This window comes from Crocodylus siamensis, chromosome 2, assembly GCF_052110815.1.
Source record: "Crocodylus siamensis isolate JL-2025a chromosome 2, ASM5211081v1, whole genome shotgun sequence".
NCBI classification, from domain to species: Eukaryota; Metazoa; Chordata; order Crocodylia; family Crocodylidae; genus Crocodylus; species Crocodylus siamensis.
The window spans coordinates 109,949,204-109,962,661 of record NC_143396.1 but is presented as its reverse complement, the minus strand read 5'-3'; the positions used below and the strand labels follow the sequence as shown (position 1 = coordinate 109,962,661).

General features: G+C 45.3%; 1 long non-coding RNA gene across 1 annotated transcript in view; it reads left to right on the top strand.

The window, feature by feature from the left end:
- Nucleotides 1–13,458, top strand: part of LOC149870617 (uncharacterized) — a 28,801-nt gene that overhangs the window by 13,377 nt on the left and 1,966 nt on the right. The gene's annotated exons all lie outside the window — the stretch shown is intronic.

Below are 13,458 nucleotides of genomic sequence, written 5' to 3'. Positions count from 1 at the left end.
AATTTTATTTGAACCTCTCCTACCATCTGAGCCCTTTATTACCATCAAATTCCATTTTTCCATATCTGGCAGTTTGTCCACTGTAACACTGCTCTCCCCAAATAAACATTCCTATATGCTGTATGCCACACATACACTGTGCTCTTGCAGTGAGATCCTCAGTTTGACTAATAAGTATCTGAATTTCTAGACATACAAATGTTTTGCCTACAAGAAGATTCTCTTTGTCTTGGTTCTCAAGTCACTGAAGAATGTTTTACATCATGCTGGTCTCATGTTGGGTAGGTATGCATGGCTTCATTTTCAAAGTTCCAGTAGGAACTATGTTACTCTTCACATCTAAATGGACCAGAAGTCTTAAAAATTAACCCAAATAATAAGGATACCCTGAGATTGTCTCCTTGTCTCAGCTACATGACTGGCATGTTTTGGCAGTGTGCTGAAGCCTAGGGGAAAGGTTTCTTTTCTTTTCTTGTCTTCTGAGAGGGTAGTCTTCTGCTTGTATTAATGGCAGTGGTTCAAATCCTAGCCTCACTGAAGTGAATTGACAAACTTCCCCTGACTTCAATGGGAAAAGAATTAACTGTTTTTTGTTTTTTTTTTAGAGGGATTTTTCTGTTTTTTGTTTTAAGAAGAGAAGGTGTGGCCCTCTATATGAAAGAGCAGTAGCCCTCACTGCAGGTCATGTTTGACAGCAAGAAAGGGTCCCTTAAGACCCTCTGGGTCAGGATTCAAGGGAGATCAGGAGAGGGAGACCTGATGATGGGAGTCTACTGTAGCCCTCCCTCTCAAGAAGAAGAGAGTTGATGAGGCATTCTTCAGAGAACTGACTGAGGCAGCTAGCACCAGAGTCACGATTGTGATGGGTGCCTTTAACTACCCTGACATCTGTCAGAAGGATAATGCGGCCACCTCCAGTAGGTCAGCCAACTTCTTGGCAACAATAGATGACCTATTTCTGACAAAGATTGCAGATGGTCCTACTAGGGGTAAGGTCACTCTGGATTTAGTGCTGGCTAAAGGGGATTACATCATAGGTGAACTAAGGATTGGTGGCACTCAGAGAGACATGACCTGGTTAGGTTCACCATCCACCATAAGACTGGGAAATCATCAGCAGAACAGAAGTCCTGGATTTCAAGAAGGCAGATTTTGGCAAACTCAAGAGGCTAGCTGGAGAGGACCTCTGCAACTAGCACTGGATGACTTGGGAGTTCAGGAACGGTAGTGCTTCCTTAAGAAGGCAATTCTCATGGCCAAAAACCAGGTCATCCCCACACAGGCAAAAAGCAGGAAAGGAGCCAATAGACCTGCTTGGCTCAACAGGGATATTAGAAAGCTATTGAAAAGAAAAGAAAAAAAAGCATATAAGCAATGGAAGAATGGCTTGGCAACCAGAGAGGAATACTTCTGTATCACCAGGGCCTGCAGATACGAGACACAGAAAGCCAAGGCAGGAATGGAGATCAAGCTGGCAACCAGAAAAAAACACAACAAAAAGTCCTTCTACAGATAAGCAGGGAGCAAGAAAAAATCAGACTTCACTGTGGGTTCCCTACTGAATACTCAGAGGCAGCCCAAAGTTGATGCCTGTGAAAAAGCTGAACTCCTAAATATATACTTTCCGTCAGTATTCCTGAAACCAAAAGGGGGCTGTTCCCCTGACCAGAGGCCCAGGAAATATGGGGAAGACAACAGGCTACACAAAATCAGTCCTGAACAGGCGAGGAATCGGCTGCAACACCTGGATGTTTTCAAGTCTGCTGACCCCAACAACCTGCACCCAAGAGTCCTGAAGGAGCTGGCTGAGTCTATAGCAGTGCCGCAGGCCAAGCTGTTTGAAGAGCTGTGGAACTCAGGAGTGGTTCTGGATGACTGGAAGAGGGCCAATGTGATGCCCATCTTAAGAAAGGGAAGAGGGATGACCCTGCAAACTACAGACTGGTCAGTCTGACTTCGGTCTCCTGGGTTGTTTTGATCATTTAAAAAAATTATTAAGGAGTCCATCAATTGCAAGCTGGTAATTCATGGGGTGTTAAGAAGCAACCAGCACGGCTTTGTCAAAGGTAGATCGTGCCTGGTGAACCTTGTGTCCATCTATGACCAGGTGACCTCCATCTAACCGAGGAGGTACACAGCCCCACCAGGGGAGATGCCTTGTTGGACTTGGTGCTGGCCATGGGTGATGACCTGGTGAGGGGGCTGCGGGTGCTCGACCACCGGATGACAGCTGGAATTCACCATCCAGCGCAAGGTGGCAAAGGCCTGCAGCAAGACAGCAGCCCTAGATTTCAGGAGGGCAGACTTCAATGAGCTAAGGAGAATCATCGGGGAAGCACTGAGGTCCCAGAGGGGAGGGAAGCCAGGTGTCCAAGAAGAGTGGTTGCCCCCCAAGGAGACAATCCTCCAAGCACAAAGGGTGGTAATCCCAACAAGGATCAAAGGGAGCAGGAGGGCACAAAAATCTCCATGGCTCACCAAAGCATCCAGGAGTGTCACCTAGCTAAAAGTGAGGCGCACACCCAATGGAAGGGAGGGGCCATCACCAGAGAGGACTATATTGCGGTTGCTTGGGGATGCAGGGAGGTAGTCAGGAAGGCCAGAGCAGAGATGGAACTGGAACTAGCTTCCCGGATCAAGGAAAACAAGAAGTCCTTTTTTAAATACATAGGGGGCAAAAAGAACATGGGGACCCTGCAAGACACACTAGGAAATTTGGTCACACCAGACAACAAAGCTAACCTACTTAATGAATTCTTTGCCTCCATTTTCCTAAGTAGGGACCAGATTAGCACCCCCACTGGGCCCTCCTCAGGTCCCAGGAGAGGCACACATAAGCCAAGGGTCAGTGAGGATCTAATCAGGGAGCTTCTGGAGGGACTGGATGTATTTAAATCAGCTGGTCTGGACGATCTCCACCCCAGAGTGCTGAGGGAATTAGCTGAGGTCATTGCGGGACCCCTGGCATGGCTCTACGAGCACTCGTGGTGCTCTGCTGTGGTGCCAGAGGACTGGAAAAGGGCCAATGTGGTTCCCATCTCCAAACAAGGGAGGAAGGAGGACCCGGGGAACTATAGGTCAGTTAGTCTTACCTCGATCCTGGGTAATCTTTTTGAGAGAATTATTCTGGCACATGTCCATAAGGGGCCAGCAGGGGAGATTATGCTTAGGGGCAACCAACACGGGTTCATTAGTGGCAGGTCCTGTCAGACCATCCTGGTGACCTTCTACAATCAGGTTTCTGTGAATGCTGCACTCTTCTGCTCATGCAAGTGAATCAGCAAACAAGCTATAGTTTCTCAATAAATGGTTATCCACTGAGTCGTTGTAGTCCAGGATGGAAGAGGTTTTTTCTAATTAGCTGAGCTGCCACCCCACCTCTGGTCAGCTTGATTCCTGTATATGCACTCCTTTTACAAATTAAATCCCTTGGGCCTTGTCACACCACTTTTATTTGATTTGTCCTTCTTGTGGACCCAATCCTTTGTTCAGGAACTGCTAAATTGAAAGGTTGGCCCTTCGGGACACACTCTTTTAACCAACTACCAAATGAGAGGAACTGCAGAACATATTGATTCTTTGAACTGTAATAAGTAGGACCCAATGGTATTTGTCTAAGAGTTCTGAAGGAATTTAAAAATGAAGTCTTGAACTACTCACAAAAATACGTAATCTATTATGAAAATTGTGGCAGATGTTGTAGTGGAGGCCTGTGGTCAGAAGGATAGATTTTCATTCTTCTCTAAGGTCTGTTTACTTAGCCATGTTGCCTTTTATTTCTGAGAGCCTGTGTATTTGATTTAATTTGCTAAGGTGCCCAGAGGGCTTTTGGGAATGTGTGGCCATAAATTAAATTATATTCTGATTATAGTTTTGCAAAACAACAGGAAAAATCTGGTTGTGTCTGAAATTAAAAATGATTGTGAATTGGTTTACTTGCCTATATAACAAGTTTGCCTGTATTATTATTTATGTACTAATTTGTCCTGGCCCCTCCAGCAACTCAGATTCTGATCTCCAAAATACAGAGTGAGTAAGCCCTTTACAGAGTCATTCAGATCTAATGACTTGTACTGGACAAAAATAATTTCTAATTTGCTAAAATGTCTTCTGCTTTGGACTCCATTCATCCATTGTGTTTCCAAATCCCATTTGTAATTTACAATATTATTATGCTTATGGAACAGATTAGGTAGCTCAAGGAATTAGTAATAAAATATACAGCCTTTTTGCTGGAGGTTGCTGGCTTATATATGGCTCAGACCAGCAGTGACCAAAAGTTGTTACCATTGAATGGTTTTGGGTGTTATGTATTAAATGGGCAGCACCAAATCCTTATGTCTAGTTCCTGTAAACGGGTGCTCATCCACAATAACAAACATGAATTGATACCATGGTTGGCAATGTAGCATAGGCCAACAACACCCAAATAGTGCTCAAATATGCAAATAGGAGGTAAGCTTCCAATCCCAACAACTCCCAAAGTGGGGTGCTTACTGAGCTTTTTACCTTTGAAAATCTCCCTCAGGATTCATATAGTAGTAGAATAACCTGTTCACAGTTTAGGATGGTTCCTTCTGGGTGAGGCTGAATCTTATTGGCATGTCAAAATGGGAAAGGTGATACTGCTGGTTTCTGCATGGAACCTGTTCTGTGATGGAGATCTTCAGTTTTTGAGTTTTATCAGAAATACACTTGCTAGAAGGAAAGAGATATAACTGTGATTTTTTCCAGAGCAAGCTTTTTCATTCTTACAAAAACTCTAAAGGTAGGATGATAAACAAGAACAAAAACCTAATGTGACAGAATCATCAGCATCTCAACTTCATCCTGCTAGGGCTCAAACATGAAAGGTGTTGAGCATTCTGACCTTGATCCAGTGAAGCCCGTGCTTGCACAGCTGTTTAAATTTAAGCACAGAGGCAACCTCATGGCATTTAATGGAACTAATCACGTTCTTAAAGTTAAACACTTGATTAACATCATTGCCGGACAGAATAATCAGTAAGAATGCAGCTCTAAACCCTTATGCCTGTGGCATTGATGTTTGCCTCCTATTTTGTATTCATCCATTATCAATGGAGGAAGACGGATGTGGCTTGATACACAGCAGAATTGCTAGAATAGAGCATCTCCTTCTGAGCTCACTACAAATGAAAGATACCCAGAAGCAAAAGATTATCTTCTAGAAATATGTTTCCGTTCTAAATGGAAGGCTTGAGTTTGTAGCACTTTACCTTTTTGTAAAGGCTCCATTGACGTCTTATTTCACATAAATTGTAAAACATGATAACATTTTTAAAAAGGAGTTAGAGCCCCAAAAGAGGTCACTCTTCCACAACTGGTTTAGAGGGTCTTGTGGTATTGTATCAGAATATACAAAGCAAAAAAGTAGAATGTATTCAAATAAAGTTATATCTTGAATTCTTCCCCTATTCCCAAAAGAACTAAAATTTTGGTTGTAATGACTTTTTAAAAAATCACAGTCCTGATCTTACCACCCTTAATCATGCAGGCTAGGGACTGACATTACACATAAACCGGTTTAAGGGATCAGAAACTGGTTTAAACCTATAACAGAACAGACATTCAGTGCAAATAAAACAGCTTGGAAATGGCTGAAACCAGTTTGAGATAGTATCAGACTTAACTGATTTGGGTCAAACCAGTTTATGGAATGTCTGTCCCAGAGCCCCTCCAGGTTTAAGTTAAACTAGACTCCCCCAGCATCCTGGCATTCTCTCTGGGCTGGGTGGGGCTCTCTGCTCTAGGAAGCTGAGCTGGCCCCTCTCCTCTTCTCCCTCACTGGAGCTTTGGCAGAGACTTGCAGGCACAGAGCAACTGCTTGGCTCCCTCCTGCTCCCTCCCCCTTCACTGCTGCACAGCTCAAGCAGAGATCTCCCCTTCCTCCCTCCCACAGCATGGATGGTACCCGGTATGTGGTATGCTGGCTCAGGGGTTCACAACCTTTTTATGCTGTGGACCAGCAAACTGTGGACTGAAAGTGACCACGGACCAGAAGTGGCCATGGACCAGCAAACTGTGGACCAGCAGTGACCAGCATACTGTGGGCAAGCAGTCAACCTTTTTTAATATTCAATATAAAAATAGTTGGCTGCCAGACCAGAAGTACCAGGCTGCAACCCAGAAGTTGGGAACCCCTGTGCTAGCTAATGCTGAGAGATGTCTGTGTAAGGCAGACAGGACAGTGTCTTTAGGGCTTTTTGGAGCTAATCAACATGTAGCTCCAAATGAACATGTCCCTCCTTGGAATGTTCCCTTCCTTGCAAAACTTTAAGAAGAGCTTGAACTAATGAGAGGGGCTTTGTTTTCTGATGGGGTGTTATATGCTGAAAACAGAGCTGATAAATGCCCTGTTATCAAGGAGTGGGGGAGGATCCTTCCCTAATCAGAGTATCCTGCTGGGCCTGGCCACGCCCCACTTCAGTTCAGCACTATGGAAGGGAAGGGAGAGCTACTCTAGCACCTCCCTCTCCCAGCTTCTAGCCTGAGCCACTGTAGGCATGTTCCTGAATTTGCTCAGTCCAGAGAGGATGCCTGTGCAGTTACAAATTGGTTCAGCCTACCCAGGTTAGACTAACCTGCAAAGATTGAATCAATTCAGGCTTAAGCTTTTTGGATGTTTGTCCCTAGCCACAGAGTCCCAATGAAAGTCATTCATAAAAGGTTTTCAGGATCAGACATATGAACTGGGTTAAACTCCCCAGTTTTTTTTCAAATTGGTATTTTGTTGACTTTGATTTGTGTGGATTCATCTTCCATGAGGTTTGAGTACTACCTAACCCAAAAATGCAAAGGATTCTCAATAAAACCAGCTATCTATCATACAGCATTGAGGTGATAAAAATATGACCCAGGTTCACTTAGTGCTAATTCCCTTTGCTAAACCTAGGTTCTGTTTTAAGTTTGTAATAAAACTGGAAAGCCAAGCAAGCTTTGTTGATTTAGAGTTATAAATACTTTCCTTGGCTACAATCAGTGGCATTACTAGAAGTGGGTGATTGGGGTAACTGCCCTAGGTGCTGAACTGGCAGGGATGGTGAGGAGAAAAAGCAGCAGCTGCTGCTAGCAGCCCACTTGTTTCTGATTGTGAATCAGAAGTCAGCCACTTTGCCCTGGGCAACCATCTGTGTCCCTACACTGCTGACTCTAATTATAGCTCATAGTCCCAATATTAGAAAAGTTAACCAGCATCTCAGCTGTTCACCTGAAGAGACCTTCTAGAAGTCACTCAGCCCTTTTGGCCTTTGGCCACCCTGTTATGGCACAAGTTGCTGTGCTGTACTGGTTCTTCAAAACAAACAAAATTTTCTAAGCTCTAGTCTTAGACCACTGACTTACAAATATAATTCCAAAGTAGAACAAGCTTATTTTCTACGCATTTAAGTTGAGGAAGATACAGTGGCAGTGAAGGAATTAGAAGTTTTACTCACGTAACTCATGCAGAACTGTCAAGACTATGGAAACTTTAAGATTGTGCTGTTTTGGACCAGTTGTTTGGACAATGCTGCATTATGGACAATGCTGGCTTTTTTGATGGCTATGTATATTATCCTTACTCCTTATGTTACTAAATTCATACAAAATTGGAGAAAAATAAATTACATTTCTGAATGCTCTTATATAATATAGCTGTTGTATCCATTGGCACAGATTCACTACTGTACATTCCATTCATCTCTCCTGATTTGAAGCACTGTCAGTAAGAAACAAATGTCAGGGAAAGTTGTCTGTTGACAAAAAATTTAATCACCAGACAGTTGCTAGTTTCTACATGGCAAAAAGATAGGCAACAGGGTTTCCTTAAATGAAATTTAAGGAAGTATCACAGGGCAAGTTATCATCATCAAATATTTTTTGGAACTTGCTGTTGCTCAATGCTGAGCTTTTATCTCCCGGGAAATAGATTCTATTTTTAACTGGATGGTCTGAATCCATTATCAAATTAATTCTTAAACACAACAAATGGAAAATCCCATATCATATGAATTAAAAACTCTGTTGCTTCACCAGCGTACACCCTCTCATTGACTTCCACAGTCACTTTCGTGATTCATGCTAAAGACCAGTTAGCTTGGAGGTATTTTGTTGTTATTGAAATAGCTTTAGTCTAAAATTTGAAGTGAGTTTGTTGATATTCTTGTACATGTGGTGCTAGACTGTGCTATCTGTTTTGTAATTCAGGTCTTTTCTCCTTTAATTTATCTACCTTACAGAAGCTGAAAAGAGAAACCTATGAATAGATAAGATTGGGATTCTTGTTTTTGACTGCAGTTCAAGGAAGGTTATTATTATAGTTTCTTTAGGTACTTTACTCCATTTTAGATTTGCCATTTGATCATCTCATCCGGAGATATGGTCAGTGGAACTATTTTTATCTAAATTGTGTGCTTCCTTTAATTTTGAGGATAGAAAATTTTCAACAGAGACTAGTGGGTTTGAATCCCCTTTTTCAATCTAATTCCACCAAAATATCTTTGTCTTGATAAAGCCATTCTTTTGATAAAAGTGAGAGATTGCTTTCAGTCCGCTGTTCTAGCTGAGGTTTAAAATAGTTATGGCATGATATCTACTTGGTAAACAGACACAAATGTGAAGATTAGTCTAACAAATAACACCTGAGGTAATAGATCATTGCATTTGCTGTGCTTTATTTACTCTAAGTGTCTTAGTCTTTCCTATTCAGCCTGTGCCCTTATAAAAACATATCTTGTTTCATTCACTTCTTTCTAAATGTTGAAAGCTAAGCAAATGCTGGTGTAAGCAGGCTGGGATGCAAGTAAAGTAGGAAGGGAAGGAAGAGGAAGAGCCTTAGCAGTAGTCCTTATGCTAAATGTGCATTAATATCATGCATGTAACCTGTCTGGCTTTGGGATGTTATGATGAGGCAGAGGAAGGAATGTAGCTGATTTATATGACCCTTTTCAAAAGCACTTGGAAGGAATACTGACCTCAATGGCTCAATTTAGAAAAAAACATGAAAAAGCAGAACATTCACTGTGGTTATCTTCAAGAGAGGTATGGATGAAGGCACAGGGAGGCATAACTCATCAAAGGACCACATTGCCAGGAAAGGCTATAAAATAATGGGGTTGCTCTTCCATTCAGATATTCTGTTCTTATATTCTTATTCTTATATGGGACAACTCTTCCATTCAGAATATTCAGATATTCTTGCACACATGGCTGAAGATCTATGGGGCTTTTTTGTAGATCCCACAACATGTGTGTGATTTGAAGGACATGGCCATGTGTGACAGGAGTCCTACCTTCAAAGCCCCTCTGGACATGTGGCTCAGCCCTCCTGCAATGGGCCAACAGCCTGCTTACTCTCCTGCCACACCTTGATCTTACTTGTGATTAATAGATGATTGGAATCAGCGGGAGGCTGCCCATTTTTATGCACCCCAATGACGGGGGGTGCTGTGTTTTCCTCCCCTACACCACAGACAAGCCTCACAGATGGTGCTGGTATGATCTAACTTGGGCCGTGTAATTATGTCTCGGTCCTTCGTTTGCTCTCGGGGCTCCTCGTTGCCCCCTGTTTCTCTAGGGCTTCTCGCTGCCCCCGTAGCTCCGGGGCTCCCTGCTGCCCCCTCTCACTCCAGGGCTCCCTGCTGCCCCCTCTCACTCCAGGGCTTCTCCCTACTGCCCCCCTCTCGCTCTGGGGCTTCTGGGCTGGAGCCAATGTGTCCCCTAACAATGCTGTGCCCTCTCCGGTGCCAGGAGACCCCACGCTACCATGAAGCTCCCATGAGGCCTCCTCCACCCCTAATAGCCTCGCCCGGTCCTCTGGTAAAACAGAAAACGCATAGCCCCCAGGCTACAACATAAAAGCTAGACCATTCTGGTCAAGATGCGAATCTCTCCCTACCAGAGAGAGAGAGAGAGAGAGAGAGAGAGCACGCATCAACCACCAGCAGGAACCAGGTGATGTTCCGACTGTCAGAGTTCTCCCCTTTGTTCTGGCTGAGTTCCTCCTCCCTCGGCTGCTGGAGGGGAACTGCCCTCCTGGCCTTGTGCCTGGGCTTAAGAAGGGCTAAGCTCCACCCCTTCCTGGCTCTAGGTTTCCTTGGTTGCTAGGGCAACCAGCACCTGTGCAGTCCTGGTGACTGGCAGCTGCTCCTCCCCCTTCCCGCCACTAAGGGTCTCTCCCAAGCTGTTTCTGCTCTGTCACAGGGCACCTGAGAGCTCTGTGACACCATGACTCTGTTAACTCTCAAAGAACAGCTCCCTCTATTTCATACTGTGCTGTGGCACTAAAGTCACTGAGTAGTCTGAATATATTTTCCCTTTCCATAGTGGTCTTTTTTCCATAAGAGGTTTTCTAATGGGTCTGGATGTAAGCCATCAGATAATCTCAGTTGTTAGAACTGTACGATCTGTGAGAAAAGTATCAAGGTTCACAATGTTTTTTAATTAGATATAATATTGGATATTGTAATAATATCCAAGGATAACCACCAAACAAAGCTCTCAAGGTACAAGAAATTGCATATACAAAAATACTAACACAACTGTTATTGTTAGAAAGAAAAATGAATCTTCTTAAAGAAATTAACTAAAACTTTGTTATGCTCCTTCTAGATTTGATTAAATCAATCTCACATTTCATACAATCTCACTAGGTCATACACTGAAGAAACAAGTTCTGATTTTGGCTACTCCTACATCCCCACTTTACATGTCAGCACTTTGGGGCTTCAGAACAATTCATAGCTGTCCAAGTAAGGATGCTTAAAATTAGAACCATTCTAAGGTTGGTGCCAGAGGTGGTTCTGCTGCTGGTAGGGGGCAAAATTTAGGAAACCCACACACTGGAGGGTTCATTCCTTGTAAGCTGTTGAGCCAAACTCTCTGCACACTATCACTCTTGTGAAAATTTGGCTAAGAAAAGACAGCTGATGAATCCATTGCTATGCAGAGGTTCAGGCAGTTCTAACATAGTCTCCTACTAGCAATGGCTGAATGGCAATTCTGCCACTCCACAGCACAAGAAGGGGAGTTCCTCCCTTCCTAGCTCTTTTTGAAGAGTTAATCAAGAAATAACCTGTCTGCTCCAGGTATCTACTGTGGTAAGATTTAAGGATACACACATTTTGGTAAGAGTCCACTGCTCTGGTTTCCTCTTGTCCTTCAATCACAGAGGGTGTGTCCACACATGCAAGCATGTGCACTTGCAGCACCTCAATTAGAAGTGGTGCAAATTTGAGCCGGGGCTTTTTGCCTCAGCGCATGTGCTCAGACATGCACTTTGTTGTGGAGCAAATTGTGCCACTTGGGGCAAAATAACCTTGCCTGGCTCCTCCTGGATCTTCAGCCGGGGGGGAACTAGAGCCCAGGGTCAGCACCTGTGCTGTCCCCAGCAGTATAAAAAGCTGCCTTGACCTGGTCCCAGCAGTATAAAAGCCACCCTGGCAAGTAGCTATGTGCTACTAGCTCTCAGGAACTTCTGGGACCCAGCCAATTGGTACCTGTGGACACTACCCCTTGTGTCAGCTAGACTGGTGAAGCAGCCCTGAGAGTTTCCTGCACCCTCTATCCACTGCAGCAGTCTGGCAGTGAGGGCTTCTGCCTGGATGTGAGGCCAGCTGCCAGTAGACTGTGGTTGCAGGGTTGGCCTCTGTGTAGCACTACTGCCATTTGTGCCCCTGCCCAGCCATGTGGGCAGCTATCACCCGGAAGATGATCCGGGTGTGGTGGCCTGCTTTGAACTGTCAAAGCATGTCTTCCTGGCCCCATTTGGCTAGGAGGTCAGCCACAGCCAGATGGGTCCAGGGTGCCAGCTCTGAGCAGGCAGGGTCCTGTCACTGGCCCCACTAGGAGGAATTCTGGTGTTCCATATTGGAAAACTGAAAAATCCCTGATAAAAAAAAAATCCCAAAATCACTCTCTAAAATACCCCCAAATCCATGTTTCTCCACAAGTAAAGCAAAAGACCACTATAAAGAGAGAGAGAGAGTGAGAGAGAGACAGTGGTCAGTTGGACAATGTTTTATTGATATATCTACAGTGTTAAAGCAAGTCTCTTATCATAATAATAAAGTGAACTCTAAATACAGGTTTCATAAATTCATGAATACATATTTTGCTGCCCTCCCACAGGCCAATGGCCCCCACACAAGGGGTTGGTCTCCCACATAAGGGCTACAGCCCCCCAACAGGGGAGTCAGCCCCAACACCAGCTGCTGCAGTCCCCGCAATGCCTGCCCTGCCCAGCCCCACTCCCCACTCCCCCAGACCCCCCCAATGGCTTTCCCACCCAGCCCCACTGCCCCAACTTGCACCCCCAGACCCCTAAGGCCACCCCCACAATCCCAGGCACCATCACTTAAAAAAACAAAACAAAAAAAGAACAGGAAAAAAATGGGGAAAAAAGCATCTGCTTACCTGAGAAGCAGGGGTGAGGGGGCTCCGGGGCCTCCTGGCAGAGGCCCCCGGGGAGCATAGGACAGCACAGGGGCAGGAAGGCTCAGCCTGGGGCCGCTGGGGCTGTCAGCCTGCCCCGCACTGTGTGGGCAGAGCCCCAGGCAGCTGGATGGCAGTTGGAGCTGCAGGTAGGTGCCAGGTTTGTTTGTTTTTTAAAGTATGGGGTGGGAGGGCAGGGATGGGGCCGGACAGGGCAGGGATTCGGGGGCTGGTGGGGGAGATGCCGGCCATGGCAGGGGTCGCGGGGCTGGCAGGGGCTGGCAGGGGGAGGGGCCAGCCCCGGCAAGGATCGGGGGGCTGGGGGCGGGGGAGGGACCAGTCCTGGCAGGGGTTGGGGCCTGGGGGGGCTGGTGGGAGCTGGCGGAGTGGGCGGGGCCATTGGGAGTCCCCCCCACAGTCCCTTCCCCCCTTCTCCAGCCCCCCGACCCCTTACTCACCAACACTGGAGCCCTGGTGCTGAAACACGCGGCCTAGCCGGCTGCATGTTTCAGCACCAGGGCAAGGGGCAACCACAGAGATGCTCTGGCAGGCAGAGCGTTGCTATGGAGGATCCTGCCTCCAGTTGCCTCAGGCCCTGCCCCACTTTTTTTAGACCCCTGGATATCCAAGGGTCTAATTTTCGCAGCTCAGGGAACATTTTTTTGGTCCCCCATGCACCTGTTGTCCCGCCTCAAGGGGATTTGAGGCGGGGCAAGAGGCACGTGCGGCGGGCTCGTGTGGACATGTCCAGAAGCTTTGAATGAATGGAGACCATGTTGCACTGTCTCTCTGGTGAAGTTTCACATAGAAAAGCAAAGGTTCACACATGAGTTTAAAATATTGCTTCTTAAGGATGTAGGTAAAGGGAGGGATCTAAATATTAATGTCAATCACCTTTTTCCAAGGCTGTTTATTATGAAGGGATACTGCCATTTTAAAACATAATTACTTTATGAAATCAGGACACCATTCATCTTTGCATTGTTTAATTAGAATATATCTCCCCACTAACTTAAATTTTCAGCCAAA